At 33.2% G+C, this 9,535-nt stretch overlaps 1 long non-coding RNA gene across 1 annotated transcript in view; it reads left to right on the forward strand.

Annotated features, from left to right (window-relative positions):
• The window catches only part of LOC133198813 (uncharacterized), an 801,505-nt gene that overhangs the window by 198,401 nt on the left and 593,569 nt on the right, over positions 1 to 9,535 (forward strand). The window lies entirely within an intron of this gene.

Here is a 9,535-nt window from a genome sequence, read left to right on the forward strand (position 1 = left end):
CATTTCTAAAATACGTTCTCTGGCGTTAGGATTGTTTTGATGTTTGTAGTTGCTAGTATCTTTTTGATAGTCTAACGGTACATTAAAGTCTCCCCCGATTATAATAGAGTCATTCCCAATTGCTTCTATCTTGCGGTGAATTGAAGTATAAAAGTTTGGATTATCCTCATTCGGACCGTATAAAGCAACTAAGGTTAAATTTTTATTGAAACATTTTAAATCTTAAATAATGAAATTCCCATTTGTGTCAATAATTTCTTTACATATTTCAAATTCAAAGGAGTTTTTAAATAAGATTGCAACTCCTCTGCTGCTGCTACTGTTTGAACTAAACACCCCTTTAAATCCCCATTCAGTTTTCCCGATGGCTTGTGTTTCTGTCGTGCTATGTGTATCTATCAAGAAAGTAATATCAAATTTATCTCGACATCTATTAAAAATATCTCTACGTTTAATGTTATTTGAAGCAAGTCCCCGACAATTTTGGCAACCAATAATTAAATCATTCATATAATAACAAGAAGAAGATGAAGAGATTGTTAGTTATTTCTGCAGTCAGTTTGATGGTTGTTTGTATATACATGTAGACAGTTTTCATAGTGTAAAACCCTCCCGCATTCTGATATAAACACCCTCCCATCCAAAAAGAAACTTCCGCTTTTTGAAGCCCTAGGATATTAAAAAAAAACATACGTTAAATTTACATATTTCACACTCTTATACTTAACAAAACGATAATATGAGCATATAATGTTTAACAAGTTTAAGTCGCTCGATTCGCTCACCTTTAAGTGCCTCTTTCACCTCAGGAAAAGATGTTTGATGAATGTCTGAAATGTCCTGATTTAGATTTTCACATGCAGTTTCCAGATCACTGACTCGTCGCTTTATATCCTGGATTTCTCCTCGAACACCCTTTATGTCCATGGACATGATAGCGAAGCATTCCGCAAGATCTTTTCCTTCAAATCGTTTTTTTAATTCATCCAGGGAAGCGTGATTATGATTACTAGATGGGCTTTTGTCCACTTCCATTTTAGGGTCGCTAAAGGTGAACTCCTTGTCCGCCATTAAGATCGTGCGTGACGGGTAGTAGTCAAATTATTAGGATAATATATTTAGCACCAGAGTTTTGCTTCCTGCTTATCACTCTAAATTTCTAACATAAATACAATTGATAATTGGACAGTGCACATATAGGCCAGACAAACGTGTGAAAGAGCAAATACAACTGGAAATATCCCAGGAGCTCAAAAATACCACTCACCCCACCATTTGTCAACCGGAAGTACCATATTGAATTGGTATCAGTACCATTCCCTATCCATTTGGCAATTGGTAGGGAAAAAAACTCATTTGATATGTTTGTTGCATTGATTGTATGGAAGATGCAGGAGAAAAAATAAGAATTGAACAAAGTTTTAGTTTTAATGTGAAATTATATAAACTCTGATTTATAAAAGAGGAAGGGGGTGAGTTAGAATGACTTTTTTGTGCGGTTAGGGACTTTAGTCTTACCTGCAGTGTGACCCTATGACCTCTTTATACACTGTATATATTCACAAACATCATAGACATATCTCTAATTAATTTAATTATCATTATAGCATTTATCTATCCTTAATTGCATTAAGAGTAATCTAGCAACTGCAGAATAAAACATTAGTGGTCATATAACAGGTTGCTCACAAGGTGTAGGTACGTTGCATCACTCAGTGTTTGTATCACATCATGGGAAAGAGAAATGAATCTGTAAGTACCTTTCTAATCTTTAATTTTGCTTTAAAAAGATAAACTTATCAAAAGTTTACCCAAAAATATACATGAAAAAAAAAACATATTCTACATACCACCATCTGTTTTTGTCCAACTACTCCACGTTGGAAGTTTTCCTTTTTCTCTCGCAATTCCTCTATTGTTGTCTGTTTCATTCTTTCCGACCTCTTTTGCTAGAGAGCTTTTGCAAGAGAGGTAATCCAATCGTTTTTCAACAGTGTTTTACAACATTTTATTCAGATATTTTTTCTTAAAGTTTTTAGTGTCTACCCAATTTTATTTATTTAATTTGTTGAACAGAGTATTCTCCTTCTACAGATATATGTAGAATTTTCTAAAGTTGTCTGGATTTTGCAAACAACATAGCTTTTCATGCGATATAATTCTATAGGTAAAATCTAATAAAAATCAATTCCAAAATAAATTGTCCTTATAAAACAGAAAAATGTATTTCAAAGCAATTTATGACTCACATTATAAAATTATATATGGAGTTTGGATGTAAAACACATGAATTATAACAGGATAAGGCAGTCCAAGTATTTCTGTAATAAAATATAGCAAATGCCCTGGTTGCCATGGAAACAACAGGTCATATGCTTGGGTAGGTTTTTTTTTTTTGAAAGACTATTCATATGCATCATGATCAGAAAATTTGAGCTAGAAATAATTTTTTGCACTTTCCATGTTTATATAATGTTTTTTTCTTCTCGGCTTCCAAAACAAGCGACAATTTTTACAGCAGAGGCAAAGGCCATACAACTTGCTTTTGAATATATTAAATCTTCTAATGACAAAACATTTACAATATTTTCGGACTCGCTCTCTTGCTTAAAATCTATACAAAATATGAACATTGATCAACCATACATTTTGGATATATTAATTCAATATTATCATTTTACTCAACAAGGTAAAACATTTGACTTTTGTTGGATTCCAAGTCATATTGGCATACCCGGAAACACTAAGGCTGATAGTGCTGCAAAAAGGGAACTTCACCATGATATAACTTTATTCAAAATACCTTACACTGATTTGAAATATCTTGTTCAACTTTAGGCAAATTTACTGGGAATTTTGTGATGAAAGTAAACTTTATGCTATAGAAAACAAAGTTAACAGATCATCTGACTTCGACCTGAAACGTCAAGACGAAGTGATCATTTCAAGAATACGTATTGGTCATTCACAAATAACGCATGCATACTTATTGAATCGAGAGTTTCAGCCAGAATGTGTATCCTGTGACTGTCAACTAACTGTGAATCATATTCTTTTAGAATGTACTGATTTTTCGCCTATTCGAAATAGACTTTTTAAAAATGCAAGAACGATGTATGAACTTTTTACAAATGTTAATGTTGGAATAATTTTAGAATACTTACATGAAACTGATTTGTACAGTAAAATTTAGAAGTTAACATTTAGCATTTTTGTTGAGAATTACTTGGAGAAATATATATTCTAATTGTTTAGATATTTTAGATTTTTAAGTCCGTCGGATGGGACGTAAAATGGTGCCCCGTGCCCTTTTGGCACGCAAAAGATCGTTTCTCTGGTTTTCGAAAAAGAGTAATCTCATTGGGGGCCGCCAGAGAAACCCAAAGCTTTCAAAAACCGATTAAACTGATCTTACCGCCGAAATATGGCTGAAAGATTGCCGACTCGGCGTTAAACAATATTTAATCAATCAATAACATGAAGCTCAATGCTTACTGACATGCTCTCTTAAGTATTTTAGCTACTTTTCAATTGTGCAATAGTTCCTGATTTGCGTTTAAAAACGTTCTCAGTTCATGGTGCCCTCAAATACTTTATAATCGGAGGTGTGTGCATGTCGAGAGCCAATATAATCACTCAAGTGTAACAAATGTATGGGGTCTTACATAGTTGGATGAACAAGACAAGGAATCTGAAATGAAATATGGATATAAAGAACAGTAATCAAGCTCAAAAGTCCATTGAAACAATACTCGGGAGCAGAGGAAACACATGATCTCTAAAATCATCAGAGGAGAGATCAAGTGTCATGGGGGAGTAAGCATCCTCTGTCTACCGGTCACACCCGCCGTTTGCTCCTTGTCATGATCAGAAAACGAAAATATCCGTACATAATTCAGTGTGTAAATAATAGCCTAACAATTAGTATGAAACACGTCAGTCAGCATTCGACTTCATGATAGATTGTATTTGCTGACGAGGTCATTGTATCAAACATAAAACTTGCAAAATGTTGGCTTTTAACGAGAGTATTGATTTCTCTGTTTCATCAACTTGTTTGTGAATTGCTTGCCTCGTTTTCGAAATAGTTGGAAGGTAGAGCATGCTCTTGCGTATCGAATCAACTTGGAGACATAAATTCCACATATAGGTGATTAAGGAATATTGTGGCGGCAGTAGAAGAAAGAAAAGTTGAAGTCATCACGTTTATCATAATGTTTTGATTTCAGGTTACCATTAAAGTCTTTTTCTGAGAAAATATATAACATCTTATATTTCAAGTTCAATGGGATATATCGAGTCAACATGTGAAAGAAAATGTATTAGTTATTCAAATTATCTGGAAAATGTCCTACATGTATTAAGTTTTGTGGTAAAAAATTATAATTCTAAATGTCATAGAAAGTTTAAATTTCATTTTATAGAAATCTGATACATGTATTTGCATCATATTTTGAGTGAGAGAGACTTTTAAGAAATATGGCGAAATGTTAAAAAAAATGGAAAAGGGGGAGAAAACAAGTATAAGGATTAAAAAAATTGCAAATCAAAGAATTCCTGTCAGCTTTAAGAACCATGAGGAAGAAACAAAATATGGGAGCGTTATAAATAAATAAATAAATAAATAAATAAATAAATATATATATATATATATATATATATATATATATATATATATATATATATATATATATATATATATATATATATATATATTTATATAAACTTTTTTTATCAAGTTCGTTATAAATACAATTGGACTTCCGCATGAAGACAAGATGACACACTGCCTCCTATGGAAGGGAATTACCGCCAAAAGTCTATTCATCTTGCTTTTATTCTTAGTCTGCCTACTTCTTTATCCTTTGTTATCATTGTAACTATATGCCACTTTATTGTTTTCATATTCGTCTTTATTACATTTCACTTTCTACTTTTTTAATTCTTCATTTTGTCCTTACTTCTATGTTGCTTTATTCTTGTAAATACGTTCTTTTTTCTTTTAAATTGATATAGTTTCTTTAATAAATAATTATGATCATCTCTATTACAAATGTAAATTCAGTCACGCAAAGCATGAAGCGCATTCAACGAAGACGAATACAAGTACTGTGAATTTAATGCAGCATTATAACGCTAGGTGGCAGGGTGTTCGGTGCGAGTGTTGGTAAAATTAGGTACGCACACCGGGCCGGGGTTATTCGTGATTTTTCAATTTTCTGCCTTAATACTTTATCAATCGATTCCAAATTTTTAAATGATTTTTGTTATAGGTTCAGGAATGTACCCGGTGTCGTTCCTCTTTTATATTGTTTCATTTGAAACTATGCATCTTTTTTTTTATATATAAGTATATAAGATCATTACCTAAATATGCAATATATACATCGTCGATGTAAATAAAATCCAAACCAAACACGGAAGGGGAAGTGTCACTATGGTCGTTTAGGGCGGAAGGTTCACTATATAGTCATTGCACCCCCCCCTTCGGGGGGGGGGAGTCTCACTATATAGCCAGACTGGCCACCAAACATTTTTCTAGCCATAACTTTTTACTACTGAAAATGTTCACTGAAAGTCTGGTTGCCCCCCCCCCCTTTCTGTTGCAGTTTAGTCAAATAGGGCCATGTACATAGTGATGTATGAGTAAAATTTGGTACTGAAAGAAGTTGGACCCCCCTCCGCCCAAATAGAATTTTCGAGTTTGAAGAATTTTCCTCTTTTTTGTTTTTTGTTTGTTTTTGTTTGTTTGTTTGTTTTTGTTTTTGTTTTTTTGTTTTTTGCTTGTCAAGATTTTTAGGTGAGTTATTTTTTTTTCTCTGTCTGTCCATTTCAAAAACAATGCTACGTCTCTAAGTTTAACTTTATTTGTATTCGCTGTAGAAATTGCCAATATTTATATTCATGTAATTATATTTTGAAAATCTCAATATTTAAGATTATTTTTGGCGATTTTTGATTTCCAATTTGCTAAGATGGGTAGGCAATATCAAGCCGACATTTTACGTATTTTTTGCCAAACGAGACATTGACAAAATAATTTTTTGAGTTATTCTGATGCCAAACACTGTGTGCTTACTAGAGATATTATTTCTTTATTGAAAAGTGCTATTTCTATACAAAAAATTAATACATATTTTCATAAAAACCGGGGAAAGTTACTAGTATGCCCCGGTCTAGCCTGGTTCCGGCCACGCCTACCCATGACGTTCCGTACTACTTTTCAGAGCATTATGGGTTGGCCGAAACCAGACTAGCCCCGGTCCCCAGAATCACGCGACTGCGCATGAACAATTATTATCCTGAAATAAAGAAATGTCATTTCAATGGAAGAATATATAGGGGTCCTGAAAAACAACTAAATTTATAAGGGTATACTAGTAATTATCAAAATATTTCATATTTTTTATATCAATAAAACTGAAATTCAATCATCCAACAAATAACTTGAATAGAGTTACAATGTATATTTTTCAGGTGACAGAAAAAACAATTATTTGGAGTTTTCATCATTGGTCCGGTTTTAATGACCCAGATTTTCTTAAAACGTGTTATTTAAAGCAACAAAAACACATTTGAAAGAAGTTATCAATAGTTAAAATATAATGTTTAACATCAGAATAATTCATAAAATTAGCTTTTTGTCAAAAAAAAAAAGCCTACTAAAAATGTCAGCTCGATACTGCCTTCCCATTTTACAAATTTGAAAATCAAATATTTTCGAGAAAATCTAAAATATTGAACATTTCGGGGCAATTTTACCGTGTATACAAATAAAACTATAACTAACATAACCTGAAAATTTGGGTTCGATTGATAAAGTATTAAGGCAGAAAATTGAAAAATCTCGAATAACCTCGGCCCGGGTTTGCGTACCTAATTTTACCAACACTCGCACCGAACACCCTGCCACCTAGCGTTATAATGCTGCATTAAATTTACAGTACTTGTATTCGTCTTCGTTGAATGCGCTTCTTGCTTTGCGTGACTGAATTTACATTTGTAATAGAGATGATCATAATTATTTACTAAAGAAACTGTATCAATTTAAAAGAAAAAAAACGTATTTACAAGAATAAAGCAACATAGAAGTAAGGATGAAATGAAGAATGAAAAAGTTCAAAGTGAAATATAATAAAGACGAATATGAAAACAATAAAGTGACATATAGTTACAATGATAACAAAGAATAAAGAAGTAGGCAGAATAAGAATAAAAGCAAGATAAATAGACTTTTGGCGGTAATTCCCTTCCATAGCCTCCACGTATATGTTTTGTAACAAAATTATTGAAATCATCACCTTCAGATGATGGCAATACATGTTTACCTACACATCCATTTTCCAGGATGATAATGAATGTAACATTTGAGTCCTATGTCCCCAGTTGATGTCTTTAAAGAAAGTTAAGAACCAATTTCTTTTTCTATTGATTTGTTTCTTACCTATGTCAATTGATTTTGTTTTTGCCTATGTCATTTGTCTATATGCAGGGTACCTTAATTTTTTTTAACGCTACCGAAAAACTTACCACTGATTTTTTTTTTTTAAATTTAATTACAAGAAATGATTTCTTTACCTGCATAGTTTGTGTTTATCTTTTCCGGCTCCTTGTATAGCATTGGTGAAGTTTTTGCTACATGTGGGTAATAATTCCAAACAGCTCTGTGCCTCGGCTTTGGAAAAAAAGACAGCTCCTAATAGTTTTAAACGTATAAAAAAAATCAACGTATGGAATTATGGCAGTTCCTTTTAATAATATGAAACAATGGATGATCTTTTCGTGTTTGTGTTAAATCGGACTTTGAAGTGAAATTTGCGGGTCCTTCGGATGTGACCTTAAAAACCAAGGCCCCGTGTCACGGCAGACGTTGGCACGATAAAGATCCCTCACTGTTCAATGGCCCTGAATACCGAGTAAAGGTCAAAATTTGAAGCCCTTCACCGGTATATGGTGACGCCTCTATATGAGTTAAAAATTCTCGGATGGGACGTAAAACAACATACAATCAATCAATCAATAATAGTAAGGAAATGAAAAAAAATCCAGTTCACGGTTTAAAAGAAGGGATAAAGGAAATTTTAGGTGGCAAGTTGAAAGAAGTGGAAAACAATTAGCATGAGAGGAAAATACAAAAGCCCGTATTCCTGAATCTAAACGGGGCCCATGTATGTGTTATATACAAGATTACATGCTGATAACACTGGTAAATTATTATGTATTGTTTTGATTTTTATGTGGCTACTCAGTCATGGCCTACATTAAAAAATATAATAGCTCATATCTAGCAGTGCAATTGATGTAAACATTTACGAAGTGTAACAGTACTGTGTTATAACAAAAATACGAAATCCCTTATACATGAAATTATTATTATGAATCTGATATAACGACTGACTGGGCCGTGCGTCTTGTATATACAAAGAGTTAATGTTTATAGCATTCGTAATATATTATTCGTTTCTCTTACTTAAAGCTGAGCACGACTCGTAAAAAGGCTTGCACCATATTATTTTTTTTATCTCCTACACCAGCACTAGGGTATATTAACCTTTTGCATTCGTTACACCTCATTGCTTTTAGCTGGTCGCTGCGTCGTGTAGTACATGTAGGATGAGTTTAGCATGCATCGGACACCCTTATACTCGAAGAATTTCTAGCGAAATCGCAGTGTTACGCAGTGTGACGCAGTGTTATGCTTTTTTGAGAAAATTTCTTTTTTTGCTTTTGTTTGTTTGTTTTTTGAATGAGCTAGAATTCGGTAGAGTCTATTACTTAACCAGTCAAGCAGTTCGGGAAAATTAATTCCGGTATGGTTTCAGTTTTATATTATGTAGCTGAGTACATCGATCCCGAAGTTAGTTTAGCGGCGGGAGAAATAACGTTTGGCATGATTAGCAAGAACTGAAAATGAAACGGAAGTAGAAACGAAGAGGTCACAAAGAAAAATACACCGAAACATTGATGCTACATCCATGAGCTGTGTTATGTGCATTGTATAAGAAAAAAGAAGCGGACTGGCGGCCGGAGGGTGAGGTGTATTTTTATGGTTTATGTTAGAAACCCCACTAGAAAACGTAGGCCTAATATAATCAACATCTACCCCTCTCATTTTTCAATAAAGTTAGCACCCCACACTCTTACACAGCTCCTTATTTTCTTTAGAATTTAGTGAATTTATTCAAAAGTGTGTATATATATATTAGAAATGTATAGAAGTTTGAAGACTTTCAGTGCGAGAGTAGGGGAATTATTTTGTCATTTTCGAACGTACAATGTCTTGTATATTTTTAATATGTTGACGGTGCAACCGTAAGGGTGAGCGCAGATACCTATATTCAGTTTTAATTTAGATCAGGCTCTTCAAAGTTATCAAACTGCACGAGACTTTTAGTACGTCTAGACTCTGACGTCATATAACGTTGCTTGTAAGTAGCATTACCAAAACAAAATCTGAACAGGGCTTATTTTAATAAAGAAGTTTTAATCTACTATTTGTCTGCTATATATCCATCAAATCAACGTGGGTGTATAT

This window comes from Saccostrea echinata, unplaced genomic scaffold, assembly GCF_033153115.1.
Source record: "Saccostrea echinata isolate AGI-Se365-2 ecotype Australia unplaced genomic scaffold, CSIRO_AGI_Sech_v1 ptg000033l, whole genome shotgun sequence".
Classification (NCBI taxonomy): domain Eukaryota; kingdom Metazoa; phylum Mollusca; class Bivalvia; order Ostreida; family Ostreidae; genus Saccostrea; species Saccostrea echinata.